Source organism: Mesoplodon bidens, assembly GCF_964165515.1.
Source record: "Mesoplodon bidens genome assembly, chromosome: 12".
Classification (NCBI taxonomy): Eukaryota; Metazoa; Chordata; class Mammalia; order Artiodactyla; family Ziphiidae; genus Mesoplodon; species Mesoplodon bidens.
The window spans coordinates 38377092-38396626 of NC_138168.1; the positions used below are offsets into that span (position 1 = coordinate 38377092).

The 19535-nt window shown below is 33.5% G+C and overlaps 1 pseudogene across 1 annotated transcript; it reads right to left on the bottom strand.

Annotated features, from left to right (window-relative positions):
- Nucleotides 1-4698: 4698 nt before the first annotated feature.
- Nucleotides 4699-19080, bottom strand: LOC308625880 (heterogeneous nuclear ribonucleoprotein D0-like; annotated as a pseudogene). The gene is made up of 3 exons: nucleotides 19016-19080; nucleotides 5787-6119; nucleotides 4699-5310 (listed from the first exon to the last, which is right to left on the bottom strand). The product of its transcript is annotated as a heterogeneous nuclear ribonucleoprotein D0-like (transcript).
- Nucleotides 19081-19535: the final 455 nt, after the last annotated feature.

The window sequence follows — 19535 nt, forward strand, 5'->3', positions numbered from 1 at the left end:
TTGTTTGTTCAAGCCTAGTTTGTGTCTTTCATAAGTATTTTAAAGTTTTCTTCATATACAGTTTGCATATTTCTCTTTACATATATTTCTACGTTTTCTCATCTTTGGTGTGCTATAATTAATAGAGATTTTTTTGCTCCCATTATGTCTTTGAACTGGTTGTTGTTTGTAAGTCAGAAGGCTTTTGATTTCTGTATGTTCATGTTATTCTCCTACTCTAACAAATTATTTTATTTTTGAGACAAATGTATTATTGATTCTTCGGGCTTTCCAAAAATACTATCCTATCATGTACAAATAGAGTTGTACTTCCTATTTTACAATTTGAGGCACTAATTTATTTATTGTTTCTAATTGGATTGGCAGATATTTCCAACACAGTTTTTAAATTTTATTTATTTATATTTTGTATACCTATATCCCCTCCCTTTTGGACCTCCCTCCCAACCCCCCATCCCACCCATCTAGGTTGTCACAGAGCACGAACTAAGCTCCCTGTGTTATACAGCAGGTTCCCACTAGCTATCTATTTTACACATGATAGTGTATTTATGTCAAACCTAATCTCCTAGTTTGTCCCACCCTCCTCTTCCCCGGCTGTGTCCTCATGTCCTTTCTCTATGTCTACTTTTCTATTCCTGCCCTACAAATAAGTTCATCTGTACCATTTTTCTAGATTCCATAGATTTCTGTATTACCAATACAGTTTTAAATACTAAAGTCTTAGTTGGCATCTTTGTTTCTGATCTTAGTTGTAATACTTCTTTTTCCCTGTTAAGTAAAATACTGGTTTTATAACTAATTTTTCTTGCTTTTATCTTGTTAAGGAAATATGTATCAATTTGTATCTTCCTAGCTATATTTTTATGAGGAGCAAGTATTTAATTTTGTCAAAGACTTCATCATCTTTAGAGATAATCATATGATTTTTCCCCTTAGATACATTAATGGCATGTTGGCTTAATAGATTTTTAGATATTAAACCAAGCTTGTGTTACTGGAATAAATGCCAGTTGTTTGTGATGTATTACTTTCTTAAAGTTGTTGAATAAAGTTAAAGTTGTTTAATAAACATCTTTAGGATTTTAAATTAATATTGTTAATGGTTAATTTTATGAGCCAACTTGACTTGGCTAAGAGAAGCCCAGAGACCTGGTGAAATATTATTTATGGGTGTGTTTGTGAAGATGTTTCTAAAGAGTTAGTAGACAGAGTAAAGAAGATTCATACTTAACAGTATTGAGAATCATCATCCAATCTGTTGAAGGCTCAAATAGAACAAGAAGGTGGAGGAAGGATAAATTCTCACTATCTCTTCTTGAGCTGGGACATCCATCTTTTTCTGCTCTCTTATATCAGGGCTCCTGATTCTCGGGCCTTTAGACTCTAGGAGGTACACCAATGTTCCTCCAGTTTCTTAGGTGTTTGGCTTTGGACTAGGAGTTACATCAGTGGCTCCCCTGGTTCTCAGGCCTTCATACTCAGACTGAATTATAGTACCTGCTTTTCTAGCTTGGAGAAAGCATAAGTCAGCTTCCATAATTGTGTGAGCTAATTCTCATAATAAATCTCTTCATCTATCTGTCTATCAATCATCTATTGGTATCTCATTGGTTCTGTTTCTCTAGAGAGCCCTAACTGATACGAATGTTAAATCATTCATTGTAATTTTCTTTTTTGTGCTTATTTTTGCTATTTGGAAGAGGTGTTGTGCCAACTCTGGTATTTTCATTATTTTTTTTGCTATCTTTTCCTGTAAAACCCTAAACTTCACTCTTTGTCTCTTATTTCCATTACCAGTTAATATGGAAACAGATGTCTTTTCTTGCACCATTTTCTTGCCCAGCCATGATGACTTGCAAAGCTTAAGCCCAAGAACTGTGCTCACTTTTAATTTGTTCCCCCATGTTCAATCCTCTGAAAAACCACGTTTCTTTTCAGAATTTTCACAGTTAAGGTGGAATTTTTCTTTCTGGCAGTGATTTTAGGTCAATCCTCTGATATATATATGTATATGTATATGTGTGTATACACACACACACACACACACACACACACATATGCTTTTACTCAGAAAAATGCCTAGCAATAGATTTATATATGGCTTAAAACAAAGCTTATGAAATGTTTTCTTGAAATCTTACCATCTTACTATGTTTCTTATCTGTTTGTTTGTTGACCTCATTGGTGGGAATAGAAGACTCAATCCAGTCTGTATGGGAACATTTGCCCCCCCCCCAAAAGTAATTTTTATTTTGTCTATAGCCATCCTAGCTAATGTGATCTCATGAACACTGAATTATTATCATATAACCTAAAAGAGTCCCAAAACATAGATTCTGAGAACAGTTATAGCAATCTTAAACAGTGAACATTTTTACTGTTGTGTTGAAATAAGGGGCAGAAAATTAAATTACTAGAACACAGCTTGAGTTCTTTCTTAGAAAAATGTTCCAATGCATGTTTATTGAGGTTGCCTCTGGGACTTCTCCCAGATGTGCACTAAAATGCTATTTATAGAGGAAATATCTTTCATAAAACCAGTTTCCCCTCTCCAAATTTTCTGGTTTTGTTAAGATGACTACTACATTGAATGTAGACATCAAATTCTTTGAGCCTTGTACATTTATTAATTTTTATTTCTCATTTGAACCATTATTCTGCCTAATCTACCCACTTATTCATATATGGCACTCAAATGTTGAGAGCAACGATGAGTGTATTCATGAACTCCATCCATGTATAAATGCATAAATAACCATTTAACCTTTAAATATCTTGATAATCATTCAGCAAGTCAAAGGCATAGATGTCACCAGTTTTAATGCACACACTGATTTGCTCTTAGATTTTATCACTTACAACCATTAAGAATTGAAAGGATAATTTATCTTGAAGGTTGAAGCATGTGTCTTTTAACTAAGTGTTATCAGGGGACAAAAAAAGGAACCACAAACAGATGGATTAGTTCTCTGTGCACTAAATCTAAAGGATACCGAGCTGCATGATATGTTCTCTTTTGTTTTTGTCCCTAGCTCAAGGTCACAAGTGGAAAATAGTAATTCTTCTCTGAAAGCTTCATATTATATTGTTTTTTCTGCAGTTATGCAGAAAATTGTATTAATTATATTTATATTAGTTTATTGCTTTTCCCATGCTTTATGTATTTTTAAAGGGTTACTTTTACTGAAATAATATCTAATAAAATCAGGCAAATGCATAATGCTAGGGTAGAATAAAGAGCAAAAAGAAATAACACTTATTGGGAACATATATTAACTGTTATTTACTTTAAAAAAGCTAACTCATTTAACACTTACATCACTCCTATAATTTGGATAATGTATGACAATGTTAAAGATGAGGAAATGGAGATTATATCCTCTATATAACTTATACAAAGTCATAGTTTCTCTGTTAAGTAGAATAGCCCAGATTAAATGCCAGGTTTATGTGATGTTTTCTATAATTTAATACCTAGTAGAATATTAAAGCATACATGCAAAATTTATGCACAAACTCAGGATTTATAAAATACAGTTGTAATGCACTGTTAACTGTTATGAGTAGGCTATTGGCAAAGGATAGATACATAGATCAATGGAACAAAAAAAGAGAATGAAAAGGTAGACCCACACACATATGGCCAAAATATTTTGACAGAGAGGTAAAGGCAATTCAATGGATAAAGAATATCCTTTGAACAATTGATGATGGAATAAGTGGAATCCATAAGCTAATAACTAAACTCAACCTAAACCTCCCACCTTACACTATAAGTCAAAGTAGATTATAAATGTAAATGTAAAAAGTAAACTTACAAAACATTGGAGGGAAAAAATAAGATAAAAACCTTTGTGGCCTGGTGTTAGACAATGAATTCTTAAACGTGACAGGGGGCAACAGACTGGGAGAGAATATTTGCCATCGCACATCTGACAAAAGAATTTTAACTGGAATATATAAAGAACTCTCAATACTCAACAGAAATAAAACAAAAACCCCAATTAGCAAAAGTGGGTACAAGATTTGAACAGATACTTTATCAAAGAAGATATATAAAAGTTAAAAAAGCACATAAAATTCATTCAACATTATTAGTGAGGTGGGAAATGCAAATGAAAACCATAATGAGAGCCACTATAACACCTTTCAGGATGGCTAAGATAAAAATTATTGATAATCCCAAGTGATAATAAAGATGTAGAACAACTGGAACTCTCATGTATTGCCCTTGGTTATGGAAAATGATACAGCTACTCTGAAAAGAGTATGGCAGTTTCTAATAAAGATAAACACATAGTTACCTATATGACCCAGTAATCACACTACTGTGTATTAACCTAAAGAAAGAAAAACTTATCTTCAAGCAAAAACCTGTACATGACTATTCACATAAGTCATAATTAAAAAAAACTAGAAACAACCTTAACATTCTTCACCATGGATGAATCACAGAAGCATTATGCAAGTGAGATAAGCCAATCTCAAAAGTTCATATACTGTTTGATTCCATTTGTATGACATTTACAAGAAGATACAGCTGTAATGACAAAGAGAGAGTAGGTAGCAGGATGATAGGAGTTACCTACCTACCTACTTTTTTTTTTTAATACAAAATGATTTATTAAAAAATCAGTAAGACACTACTACAACGTGACACTGTCACACTGGGCTTTTAACATGAGACTGGGGTGGGGGGAGGCATAAAACACAAATTGATTCTGAAGCAGAGCAATTAAGAAATAAAACAATGAAAGCAAATTTCTTTTAATGAGAACTCAGAATTAAACTTCAGAGGGACCCAACGTCATACTTCCATTTGGGGACTTGACACAAAAAATTTAGTTTGAACTGCTATTAGCAGGTGGCAGGAGCCACCTTCAAATGAATCTTCAATTTGGAAAATACTGCTTCACCACCTGTTGGGGATAAGTTGCAGATGGAATAATTTAGTATGGTTTGTAGCTATTTTGATGACCATCTCGCCTGGATGCTTTCCCATAACCACTCTGCTGGTCACCATCTCTTCCATGAGCTCTTCCCACAAATCCTCCTCTAGATCCCCACTGTTGCTGTTGCTGATACTGTTCCTTTGACATAGCTACTTTTATTCCACATTTACTAAGACCAACACTGTGGTATTTCTTTTCCATTATCTTCTTCACTGGTTCTTCTTCCTTAAAGGTAATAAAGCAGAATCCACGCCTCTTATTGGTCTTGTTGTCCATGGGGAGCTCTATGGATTCAACCTCACCAAAACCACCAAAATACTCCCTTATTTTCTCTTCAGGTGTATCTGGAGAAAGGCTACCAACAAATTTTTTTTTTTACATCTTTATTGGAGTATAATTGCTTTACATGGGGTGTTAGTTTCTGCTTTATAACAAAGTGAATCAGTTATACATATACATATGTTCCCATATCTCTTCCTTCTTGCATCTCCCTCCCTCCCACCCTCCCTATCCCACCCCTCTAGGTGGTCACAAACACCGAGCTGATCTTCCTGTGCTATGCGGCTGCTTCCCGCTAGCTATCTATTTTACGTTTGGTAGTGTATATATGTCCATGCCACTTATTTGTAGTGAGGTGGATGGACCTAGAGTCTGTCATACAGAGTGAAGTAAGTCAGAAAGAGAAAGACAAATACCGTATGCTAACACATATATATGGAATCTAAGAAAAAAAAATGTCACGAAGAACCTAGGGGTAAGACAGGAATAAAGACACAGACCTACTAGAGAATGGACTTGAGGATATGGGGAGGTGGAAGGGTAAGCTGTAACAAAAATTTTTTAACAGGCTCTTTTATTTTCATGGCTTTGGCCCTCTTAGGATCAATCACCTTCCCATTCAGTTTCTGTTCTTTCTGATCCATGACCTTATCTACACTCTCCGACCCTTTAAATAGCACAAAGCCAAAACCTCTTGATCGCTGTGTGATAAGATCTAACTTCAGAGTGCAGTCTAGGACTTCACCAAATTTGGAGAAGTAGTCCTTTAGATCTTTCTATGTAGTATCCCAACTAAGGCCTCCTATAAACATTTTCCATTCTTCTTGCTGTGCCGTCGCTGCTTCAGAGTGTAGCAGGATGGTAGTAGTTAGGAGGATGGTGTGACTTAAAAAAGAATATCACAAGGTAGTGTTTTGGGATAATGGATCTGTTCTGTACCCAGATTGCTGTATGGTTACGTGTATCTATATATGTGTTAAAATTCATAGAACTGTACACCAAAAATGTATTTAAAAAAACCTATTGCAGCCCTCAGAAAAAAAATCTATAATTGTGTCAGTGGTGTCAAAGTTATAACCATAAGATGCAATTTTGAATAATATCCCCAGTTATTATATGAAAACATAATTCTGTAGTAAATAAATAATACCATCCTCTGAAGTATATAAGCCATAAAGCTTTGAGGACACACAAACCTAATTAAGTATGTAAACATAAACCAACAGTAATTACTACTGCTTGTGTTAATTTTTAATGTTTATGTAATCAAAATAAAGAATATTGCAAGGTTCCTCTAAAGAATTTGATTTTCCCATAAAATACTGTTGACATTCAATCTTTTTTTTTTTTTTTTTTTTTTTGGCTGCCCCACGCGGCTTGTGGGATCTTAGTTCCCTGACCAGAGGTTGAACTCTGGCCCTCAGCAGTGAAAGCCTAACCCCTGGACCAGGGAATTCGATATTCAATCTTTTTAAACTTACCAGTTATTCATGTTTCACGGTGAATGTTTCTAACCTTTTACTTATCTTTTTCTTCTATGACTCATTCTTATATTCTGAAAGGAAGTTTATTTTTGAAAATGATTTTAAATAAGTTTTTAAATAAGTTCAACATCATAATAAAATCAGTTTGGGGGACAATAAAAATTTTTTAAATAATATATTATTATAACTTCTTAGCACCCGCTTTCACTTTCCAGTGAATCTTGGACAGCATATTATTTGTTTAAGTTAGTAGTGATTTTATTTTCTTACTGTGGCACAGAACTTCAATTCCCTCCATCTAGCTAAAATTCTTTCTTCATTTGGTTGGCATCCAACTCTACTTCCTCCTGTAGTTTCGTTTTTCTTTGCTCTGATCCCCTATAGATCTTGTATGTACGCCCTTGTTAACAATAATAGGTTGTTGCCTAATACTGTTTTTTCCTATCATGTTTTTTGTTAAATAAGTCAAAATTTCTTTCAGAGCAATAAAAATGATTTACTTCTTTTATACAGAGGTATAACATGTATCTAGGATACTGTTATAGTTTAGGCAATGTTTGATGGACTTATTATCCTACCATTGATTGGTGAATCATCATAGAATTAATTTTGCATCCCTTGGCATGCCACTTAGTAAATTAGAAAATAGGAAGTTGTAGAGAAATGATTCTGTACTTATACTTATCTTCTTAAGATAATTATGCTGATAGGAAATCGCATCTGAATTTATAAGGACATAATAAATAAATTTAGGTTTTATGAAAATGTTCCATTTTCATGTGCATTAATATTTGCATTGATATTTTTGAAATAGCAGAATTGTAAAATTAAGAGCTCTCCTTTCTAAACTTTAATTATATTATGCCTATCCAAATGAAGATTTGAAGGCAACATTTTTTTTTTCAGTGAAGATATTTATGTTTCCCCAATTAGAAAACTGAGAAAAGGATGAACATGATGCTAAAAAATAGACCGTTTCTCTCAAATGATCTATAGGAAAAAAATGATAGTAATTTGAGCTTACTTTAATATTATAAAAATAAATATTTAACAAAATATTATGCAAAGACTTTGAAATATTTTATTAAATAAGCTAATGGTGTTTTATCAAACTAATGATTAAATCTCAAATGTATTTAAAATATATTTTTCCAGTATCACTGCTTTGAATTTTTTAATGCACTCTTCTTCTTTAAGTGCTGAGGGAAAAAAAAATATGTATATATATTGCTTAATCTGGCCTCATTGCATTGCATTACACTGCTTTCTAGCTTTATTTTGTCCAGTAGAGCATTTCATTTTATAACAGGTGAAACCTGTGTCACTATTTCTTTCTACCTCTGAAGTGGACTACCTTGGTAATGCAGCATATTCATACTCTCAGGAAGAGGAAGCATCTTAATTGCTCTACTTCTAGGGAAAGCAAACAAGTCCTGCTTATTGAACTTACTAAATTGTTTGTAAAAGCAGAACAAAGGTGACAATATTCTGAATCATAACATCATATTCTCAGAATTATCAGATCACATGTGCAACTTTATTCAATTAGAAATTTTCTGAATTAAAACAACAGCTAGAGTGTTTTCCTATTGTTAATCTACAACATCTGGAATCTAATTTAAAACATCACCAGGCTTGCAAAAGAGCAGGGAAAGATGACTTAAAATGAGGAGAAAAAGAATCAATTGATACTGACTCAGAGCTGAACACGGATATATGCATCTGAACTCCATTTAGTGGAGGTTATTCGAATACAAAGAGGGCAAGAAGAAGCTGGGGCAGAAGAAATGAAACATAATTATTTTATCTCAGGCAAGATTTTTTACTGTAGGTGATAAAAGGGACATCCATTGAGACATACTGAGTATTAATTCATAAGTAAAAGTATACCAGAGGTTCCCAAGAAAGTATAAAACATGATGTCAGGCATCTGGAATCCAGATTCTGAATATTAGAATTTCCCTTACAGAAAGATTTAGAATGAGTATAGTGCCTATCTGGAACCCCAAAAGAGACAGTTATGTACTTTCACATCTTCCACAATCCAAAGAATGGCCTGAGGAATAGTGGGTCAGTGATGTGCTCCAAATAGGGTTAGATATAAGCCAAAAGAATGAGTTAGAACAGAAGAGGCCTACAAGGGAAGTTGTGCCAACACTAAGGCCTAAAGTAATTATCTGACTTGAGTAGAGTGTGTTAAACATTTGCAGAGATACAAAGTCCAACAAATAAAATTACTCAAGACTTCAGGAAAATATTGAACTTGTTGACTGTATTGATGCATTTTAAGCTTAGTAGATAACATTAGCATTTTTAAACCAAAAGAGCAAATATAATTTTGATCTGACTAGAAATTGCAAATATCCATCTAATACTGAATTTTAAATTCCTATTTAACAAAAATCAGCAAGAGAATGGCAGTATATTCAACAGAAAAAAATAAATAAATCAAGCATATGATTTGAAGAGGTAGTATACAAAACAGGAAACCAAAGTGCCATTCAATATATGAAGAGACCCAGACCCTCAACCTGGCTAGAAATCAGATAAATAAAAATTCAAATTATACCACTTTACATCCATCAGACTGTAAGAATTAGCACTTGCTAGGATTTTGGAAAAAAACAACTTTCATACACTGTACAAGGTTTATAAACTGTTCGAGCTATCCTGGAAAGCAGTTTGGAAGTATTGAAATTTGGTATGCATATAACCTCTAGACAAGCTATTCCACTCTACAGCACATTTAATTTATAACCCAAGTAATTTATCACATAGGTCTATCAACAGATACCTTATTGTTATCACTCCAGTCTTTTCTGTAATGTAATATAATTTGAAATTAAATGCATTTAACATAATAGTATAATGTTAAGAAGTAGTAAACTGAAAAGAATTCAGAAGTAAAATATTGAGGGAATAAATAGGCAAATATAACAAAATACAGTTTTGTATTTTCCAAGAATATGCGTATGTTTAAATAAAATCTGGTAGCAGTGATTAGACACACATACATTAAATACACTAAAACTGGTTATCTAATGTGTTGAGATGGGAAGAAATTAAGCATGGAGGATAAAGAGAATGAAATTGAAAAAAATAATTTTTAAGATAAAACAAAATAAAAGGGTCTTGTAAACACAGGTGATGATATGATGCCATGGACTGGAGAGTAAGATCAGTTTAACTTGGGGCCTATCAGATCATTGTTGAAGCGTTCAAAAAGAACACAGTATGAACTTCTAGTATTTTTTATAAAAACAACATGTATTTGGAAGTGGGTATAATCTGTGCAGCTGAGACATGAAGTTTTTAAGCAGCCAACTAAAATTTTTACAGATTTCTAAGAAACTTTAATTTGAAAACTTGGAAGAGATAATAAGTATTTCTAATCTGGGAAGTGAGATGATCTAATTTTCTGTTTTGAATGATCACTCTGTAACGTGAACAGATTAAAATGGGGCAAGAATAGAATACAGTTTGTTTCAGTAACTCTTACAAATATGATAAAGGCATTCACCAAGGTATGCTTTAACAAGAAGAGGGGCTAGATTATATTTAAGATATATAAAAACTTTAGATTCATTAAAATTTCATGATAGTTTTTTTGATAGGTAGAGATAGGTAAGAGAGAGGTAAAAGATGACTCTTGGTGTTATCAACTGAAGAACTGGTGTTTTTATTAAAGATTGTGAACAGATGATCAAGTGGAAGATACACTGAGTGAGAGGTCTCTGCAGCCTATAGGAAGATATCCAGTGGACAGTTAGATATATGGATCTTAAGAAAGCTGAAAGTTAATTAGATATTTTATATTTATCTAATCTAAGAAGACCTTTCCTTGACAATATTGAACAGATAACATTTGTGCACAAAATTAAAGAGAGATAAGCAGAATATCTGCCATCCAATAGGCCAATAAAAAGATTATGAATAATGCTTGCTGCTCCCAAGTTTCTGTAGTTAAATAAGTGGATTTGAAATGGACATACAGTTGTAAAGCTGAATAACTGAATTAATGGATTTTAAATGATTGTCAATTACTATCACAGTCATAATTCTATTTTGAAAGAAAATCTAGAGGTTATCTTACTGATTTGCAGAAACTGATTCCTGTGCTGTTTCTATTATATAAAGATAGCAAAATATTCTGGTTAGGAAGATGGGCTTTGGGGCTAGATTATTAGGGTTTTACTTTTACCCTGAGCAAGTTAAAAAATGCCTTTGACTCTCATTTCCTCAATTTAAAAGGGCAGCTAGTCCTTGCTTTGGAGGGACTAGCTGGACAAGCTAGTCTTGCTAGCTAGACAAGCTAGTCCCCTTGCTTTGGAGATATTCAGTTGACATATCAGAAATTCTACTACTCTGAGACTCTCATGCTAAAGAGATCATACTTAAGTACTTGGGTTAACAGACCTGCTGAACTCCCAAATGACAGATGGGCATTTGAGGGATCATATTGGATGGCCAACCAAGCTGAGCCTTCAAGTGACTACAGCTCCAAGCAGCATCTTAGTCTCATGAGACCCAAGTGAGAATTGCCTAATCCAGCACTTTCTGAATCTTTGACCCATAAAATCATGGGTAAAATAAAAATTGTGTAAAGTGTCTAAGTTTTGGGGTAATCCACTATGTAGGAATAATAAATGAAATATTATTCAAGGTGGAATACCTAGGAAAGCTGAACGAACCTCTCACTTGTCTTAAAGAGAGCCCAAATCAGACACACAAATATGAGTGATGAAAGGAACAATGGAGACATCAAGTGTAATCTCTTACTTGAATATTGAGGTAAATGACCTGGAGAAAATAACTACTTATTGGTAGACCAAAGACTGGAACACATTTTTCATGATTGCTGTCTTGGTATTTTTGCTCAGTTTAAAATAGCCCTGTATTTGAAGAGATTAAGTAACCATAGAATATTAATTGACATTTTTATATTTTATGACATATTCCTATTTTCTTTCTTTTAGAAAATCAGTCCCTATTTAACTTTATTTGATTCTCAAACTCATTCACGGTTTTATATTTAAAACCTACATTATACAAGTACTTTAAATGCTGGGGGATTAAATATGAAGATTTTATGCCATTGAGGTATGAAGAGTTGTTTAATGTAAAGGCATTTAAATCATATACTGTGAATAAAATATGAGTAGTTACATAAGAGTTCCATTTTAAAACATGTTATCAAATAAAGAAGAAAATTGGATTCAATAAAACATCAGATTTATTAAGGCTACCAGTGGTGTTTGAGATGCTTTGTGAAGGTGAATTGTCTTTTAACAAGTAGAGGTGGATGGTCACAGCTTTTAAAAGGAGAATATGCTAAACAAAGGCATAAAAACAACAGGTATATTCAGGAGGTGGTGAGGGTTTTCACATGCCAGGATATATTATATGTTTGTATACACTGAGAGGTGAGATTGAGAAGAGGGATGAGCACTGGAAGATAATAATTGATGTGTAGATTGGGGCCATATGGCAAAGTATCTTTGATACCATACTGAAGGGGGCAAGAAGGCAGTGTCAGAGGTTAATTATGATCAAAGGACTTCTTAAGAATATGAAAAAAAACTTTTATTACTGAACCTCCAGCAATAACATAGGAATAAACTTTTGATTGTGTTTTCTTAAGAACTATTACTGCCCATTTACAATTATCTTAGACTTTTCAGAATAGATTGATTGCAATTGTGAATATTAAATTCTGATATAGCATTCAGTTATGTGATAATGCTTTTTATCATTTTGGGCAACCAGTAACCTTTGATTCACAAGTACCACTCGATAACAAACCTAGTCGGCACAAATTACTCAAATAAGCATCTAAAAGGTAGATGTGACATGGTTGCAAATCACACAATCTCTTCTAGGAAATAAATAAGTATTTCATGTAAATGAGCCATTATTTTTCTTTAAAAACCAGTCATTCCATGTCTGAGAGCTTTATCCTAGAAGCTTTACTTTTTTCAGAGCGCAATTTCCTTTGCACAACAGATAACCTCCTTGTAGTGACTGGAAAATCACCTCATGCATTGATTTAGCTAGTCGGTCATTCAGTCTTTTTAAGGCAGGTACTTGCTATGTGCTTGACCCTCTACTATGAGCTGGGGAAAAAAAACGTTCATAATTTATCCTTTTTTTTTTTCTTTAAAAAGTTTGCAAAATGTAGCTCAGTAGGAAGTCAAAGATTGCCTTTCCCATACTAGACTCATTAGCCAAAATTACCCTGACACAACTGGAAAGGTCTGAACAGTAAAACTAAAAGTTGTAATCTTGTCATTTTATAGAGAAAGTATTTTTTCTGACCACTAGTACATAAATTAAAAAAAAAATGTTCTTGGCAAATTTAACTAATTCCATTCTCCAACTCACAGAATCATAGATTTATTTAGTATAGCCTTATTTTTCAAGCCCAGTGTTCTAGAAAATTAGCGTTTTTAAGACACAGGTAATTCTGAGTATAGTAAACTGAAGGTAAATTGAATAAATGAAGATGCCTAGCCAAAGGGATTTCCTGGCATCAATAAACAGAGAAAATAAAGAAGAAAATAACCCATTTCACAGTATAAGAACATAATCATTTGACTACAGCTATTTAACAAAGAGATATTTGATTGGCTTCCTTAGCCTGGGAAATAAATTTGAGATTAAAAGTCAGCTGATCCTCTGTCTACAAAAGAGGATAATGGATTCAGTGATTTGAATACAGAGCAGCAGGTAAAATATATCTTGGAAGCGTGTACGGTCCATGGATCTATCCTTGTCCCGTTGAATCAGAATTTTCTAAACGAATCAATAGGAAAATATGCTTTAAAAATATTATCCAATATTGCTAATTTAATTTAGAAACAGAGATATAGATCTCCTGTCTCTCCTCCTTGTTCAAATAACAATGTGCTACAGTATGGCTTAGCTGCAAGACAAGGAGAGATTCTATGGCTAAAATGCAGCCTTGTTGTTTACTTTCCTTTATTTCCTAACAGTTAGATAGATAACAATATGTCTAGCTGAAGCAGCCTTCTTATACCTTTGATGCCTGTGAATACTTTTAAGAACTCTTGAAAATATTTAGGAGAGATTTCTAGCGAGCAGAAGAATTACTGGTGTGGGGCTGTGAGTGGAGTGGGGCAAGTCAAACATCCTAGGGATTCTCATAACTAGAGCAGCCCTTTGTACATCAGGGAGATAAATAAGCTCAACATCACATGGTTTACTGAGAGTTCTTTTACATATATATTAAATATATATAAACGCTTGGGAGATAATCTCAGGTTTCCAAATTTATAGTTTAGAATAAATGGCAACATCACTTGCTGTATATGCATCAGGACAAAAATGGCGAATTAGGTGGAGTATTCTCAAATTAGTTTTATTTCACTGACCAGCTACAGGATAATTGGAATACACATGATAGAATGGAAGTATCTATCATGTGAGACATTGAATGTTGAAACACTGAAAAGCAAGAAATAAGCAGGGACAAAGGAATGATAGTGCTGTGACCTGCATTTTTGTTGTGACACAAGCTTATCTTCCACATCTATGGAAACGTAAATCATTTAACACTTTGTGTAGGGGCCTCCCTGGTGGCGCAGTGGTTGAGAGTCCGCCTGCCGATGCAGGGGATACGGGTTCGTGCCCCAGTCCGGGAGGATCCCATATGCCGCGAGCGGCTGGGCCCGTGAGCCATGGCCACTGAGCCTGCGCATCCGGAGCCTGTGCTCCGCAACGGGAGAGGCCACAACAGTGAGAGGCCCACATACCGCAAAAAAAAAAAAAAAAAAAAAACACTTTGTGTAAAAGAATCATATTTTAGTTTGCCTCCAAATTCCAAACACCCTGAAGGTAATCACCTTGTGGTGACTGAACCTGTTATGTGACGATTAAAAATGTGAGCACTGGGGTTAAATCCTCTGCATCCCAATATTACTCCCACCACTTACTGGATGTATGGTGTCAGGCAAGCTATTTCCTTCTCAATGCCTCAGCTACTTCATTTGTAAAATGCAGGTATCAACGGTACCTACTAAGAGTTAAATGAGCAAACTTCTATAAAAGATTTATAATTGAACATAGCAGATAAATACACAACTAGTGCAATCTACTAGTGTTATGCTCTAACATGCACTCTATTTTAATGTTTATATTAACATTGACTTTATTTATTTATTTATTTACTTATGGTTTCCTGAAATTATACTGATGTAGTAAATAAAAAAGTCATTACACAGTCTTTTACTAACAGTAAACATGTATACATTTGTCTTATAAACACTGTCATGCTACTCTAAGCTTTTCATATTTATTAGAAATGTCTCTTTCTGTATAGTCATGTTGTAATTGTCATAAACAATACATGTAATTACTATACAAGACATCCATGCAGTATTAAAGAGAATTCCACTTCATTTAGACAAGAATCCTGCATTATCTTCTTTGAGCAGAAATATAATTATATAGATTTTTAATGGTTGTATAAAATTGGAGGAGTGGGTTTCAGTCCAGATCCCAGTGAGAAACTGACTCTTTCTACAAGAGTCACTTAAAATAACTTTATTCATATTTAGGAAAAAAAATGGATTTCATTAGAGATCACAGAAGACAAAGAGCACTTTTATTAAAGAGAGTTATAGAGCTGCAAAGCAATGCACAGGCAGTTTCTACTATGTGGTAAGGTAAACAAGGCTTTTTCTGCAGATACTTCTAGAGGAAGAAACCATCCACAGCAATGCCAAAATAAGTATTTGATTGTTGACCTCCAAGAAAGATGGAAGTGTAAGGGCACAGCTCATTAAAGTAGAGTATTTCATATGCTTTGAAGACAGGAGAAAGCCACAATTTCACATCACAAACTGAACAATAACTGATAAATAACAATGGCACTTCTACAATTCACAGGGGCTCCAAGAATTTAGTACAGAACAATATACAGTGTGTATTTTATGATGCAGTAAAAGCTATAGGAAATAGGTGGAAGAAGCTCTGATGTACCTTACTAACAGGTCCAGTTTAAAGGCTGAGGGGCAGACTAGCCACGGAAGAACTAGAGCAACCTCTTTAAAGACTGGAAGGTATGCTTAGGAACTAGGTGGCTGTCTGCCGTTTTCTGTGCACTTCAATAACTTCCTTATATCGATACTGTCTAGAAATGAAGCTTAGCAATAAAACAATGTATATCAGCAATCATAGAATGCTCATTACTGACAACATTGAGCAACCTGATAAAAATACCTAGGCCAAAACCATGCAAGGGTATGGATTTTAATCTATAGGTTATAATAAATTTAATTTAAACACTTAATATCCAAACCATTATAGAATCATTAAAACACTTAAAGCTCCTGCAAGTAAGCCCTAAACCAGTCTCTGTCAGTATTTTCACAATATTTTTATGTGTGCATGTGAAATCTGGGAAGCAATAAAATAAGTGAATAAATTGATGGCTAAGATTACATAGAGAAAAGTAGCCACAAGATATTTGCTTAAAATAGTATCAAAAATTGTTGCTAGTAAATTATAATTCATAAAGTCAAATAAATTCTATAATAAAATACCATCTCATATCTAATCATACAATCACATATTAATATTGATATGAGAAAAACATAAAACATGGAAAGGTATACATGGTTATGACCAAACTTGAATCTGTTTTTAAAAATAAATCTTTACTAAGATAACCAGAACTAACAAGATTATTTTCAAATTTCACTGGAATAATAAAGATCTATTAAAGGCTGTCACTTTTTTTCAGAAAGAAAAAAAAGAAAAAAAATGAGGGAAGTGTTATGTGCTACCAGTTTTAAAAAGGTATGATGAAGCCATAGTAATAGAAGCAAACAAGGAATGAAAAAAAAATGACCAATGAAATAGAATTGATAACTCAGAGACCAAGAAATGTGTTTTTGAATATTTGATTTTAAATAGGTAAGCAAAATAAGATTTTGTAGCTGGTGTTAGAGAAACCTCTTATATAGAGAAAATAAAATTGGATTTCAATATAAAATTTTATAATATATGTAGATGTGTAATTCAGATGTACTAAATATCTAAATGTGAAAGTTAAACATATTTAGTAATTAGTAATTACTATGTAATTATTTAAAATATATTTGGCCTAGTAGTGTGAAAAATTTCAAATAGGGCCCTAGCATAAGTTTAAATAAATAAAATAATAAATTAATAAGCAAACACATATTCATTTGATTTCATCAAAATTATGGATTTCTATACAGGGTACCTACATAAAGTCAACAGACCATTAACAACTTGTAAAATGCTATTTTTAGTATATACAACAAAAACTAAGATAAAGATGAATCAAGAAACTCATGTAAATCACTCAGAAACACAACAGAAATCCAGATAAAGAATACTGTATGGATAAGTAACACTCACAAGTGGAAATCTGAATGATAGTATATGAAGAAATTCTCAAATCATTAGGAATAGGAGAAATAATATTTAAGGCAACAATGAGATGCCAGTTTTCCCCATCATATTTGCAATATTAGAAAATTGCATGATGCCAGAGTCTAACCAGTCTTATACAATATAATCATAAGACTGGCATCCTATCACCTTGACCATATTCTCTTGGTTAGAAGCAAGTCACAACTCTTACCCGCATTCAAGAGGAGATTATAAAAGGACATGAAAAGGATAAAGATATTTATATTCTACTATATTAAGACTATAAGTCTCATAAATCATTTCTAAAGGAAACATTAAAAGGAGAAGGGTAATAGTGGAAGGAAGGCACCAATATCCTTTTTAGATGACTTGCAGTCTTAGGAGAAGTGCATTAAGAAAAATTAATAAACTAAAAAGAATATATATAGTACTAGACAAAAAGTCAACATGATTTTTTATAATTAAACAGTATACGTTAGAATTAAATGTTCCTGAAATAAAGATCTTGTTCTGCAGATTCAAAGGATGCGGCATGTTTCAGTGTGATCAATAAACACTTAAATTTGTTGTTGACATTTTGAACAAGGAGTTTAAAGAAACCCATTCCAGTGAGGGTGCTTTATAGACTTTTAACTTGTGATCTCTTAATTTTCTTTCTTCCGTTTAAAAAAAACAAAAAAATAACCTCCAGATAAACACTCAATTTCAGGAACAGTATTTTGACTTGTGTGTGGGTGAGAGTCAATAGGAATAAGGAAACAAGACCCTTACCTTTGTAGTCTTTGCACTATATGGAGGCAATCAAAATCCAGAAATGGAAGAAGAGTCAATATTCAGTATATAATGGTTATATGGAATATACTGCTTGTTTTGTGGGTTTATTTATTTTTTTAAATTTTGTTTTGTTTTGAAATTCTGTTTCCATCTTACAATAATTTTCCAGGAAAAAAAAGAGCTAGGATATGTCTTTTTCATTTGAAAGATTGAAAAGAAAAACAAGTGAATGCCTGAGAGAGTTTGTGGACTCAAATGGCATGAGGTGCAAACAAAAATGTGCCCAGTGTTTGGGGAGCAGCCAGAATAGTTGTGAGGATCAAAAAGACCAGGCTGTGACCTCCCTGAGATCCTGAAATTGCCAGCAAGAATTTGAATTCAGCTTGGGTGCGTGTGTGAGAGGAAGGGATTAATTTTAATTTTCTCAAGGTTTATGTGATAAAAAGAGCTGATAAGGAAGTTGATGAATTCAAAATTATAGGTTTCTTCAGTATGTTTAAGGTAATCACTAGCATAAGAAAAATAAATACACATATCCTAAGTCATTAGATGGGGAAAGAATTAACTAATGCACAAAATCTGGAATCACCATGCAACGAGCACTCTCAAGCAAAACTAGATGGTCTTATCAGACAAAAGGAAAAACACCAAGGACTGCTGCATTCAGCAGCTCTTTCAGTGGCACAAAATAAATACTAAGCTGTAAGGAAAAATCTTGTATGAACTAACACAACATTGCATCATTCCCCCATTTTTAATTGCACATTAGCCAAATTGTTTTAGTGACCTTATTTGCTCTTTTAATATCACATTTTAATATTTTCTGTTATTATTCTGATTTATCTTCCTCTCTATTATGTAAATAATAAGTGACAGCTTCCTCTGCTAACGCTTTTCCCATGGAGAACAATTAAGAGTTTGGTATGTACTTCCAGGCAATGTTCTATTTCCAGGCGTACTAGTTTTCTTTTGTTGCTATAACAAATTACCATAATCTTAGTGGTTTAAGGAACACAGATGTAATATTTTACAGTTCTCTGTGTCAGAATTCTGACATAGGTTCCACTGAGAGAAAATCAAGATATCAGCAGGGCTTCTTACCTTTCTGGAGGCTCTAGGGGAGAATCTTTTTCTTGCCTTTTCCACTTTTTAGAAGCTGCCCGCATTCCCTGTTGTAGCCACCTTCTTTCATCTTCAAAGCCGGCATTGGAGCATCTAGTTTTTCTCACACTACTGTCTGGTATTCAGAGAACCAAATGAAGATGTTTCTTCTTTTAACGATTTTAAGGAGTCAGATGATTACACTGGACCCACCTAGATAATCCAGCATACTCTCTCCATCTCAGACTCAGCTGATGAGCAACCTTAATTGCATCTGCAACCTTAATTCGCTTTTGCTATGCAAGGTAATAGCATAGCCACAAATTCTAGGAATTAAGGTGTGATCACCTTTCAGAGGTTTTATTCTGCTTAGCATACCATATATACACAAACATTATTTCTTTGTTTTAGTCTTGTCTTTAAAACCAGGAAAATCAGATCAGAGTGCTTGTCTTTTATTAGTTTTATTTCTTTTTAATAATAAGTGTTGTAGGATTTTCTGTTTTCACTATGCATAAAT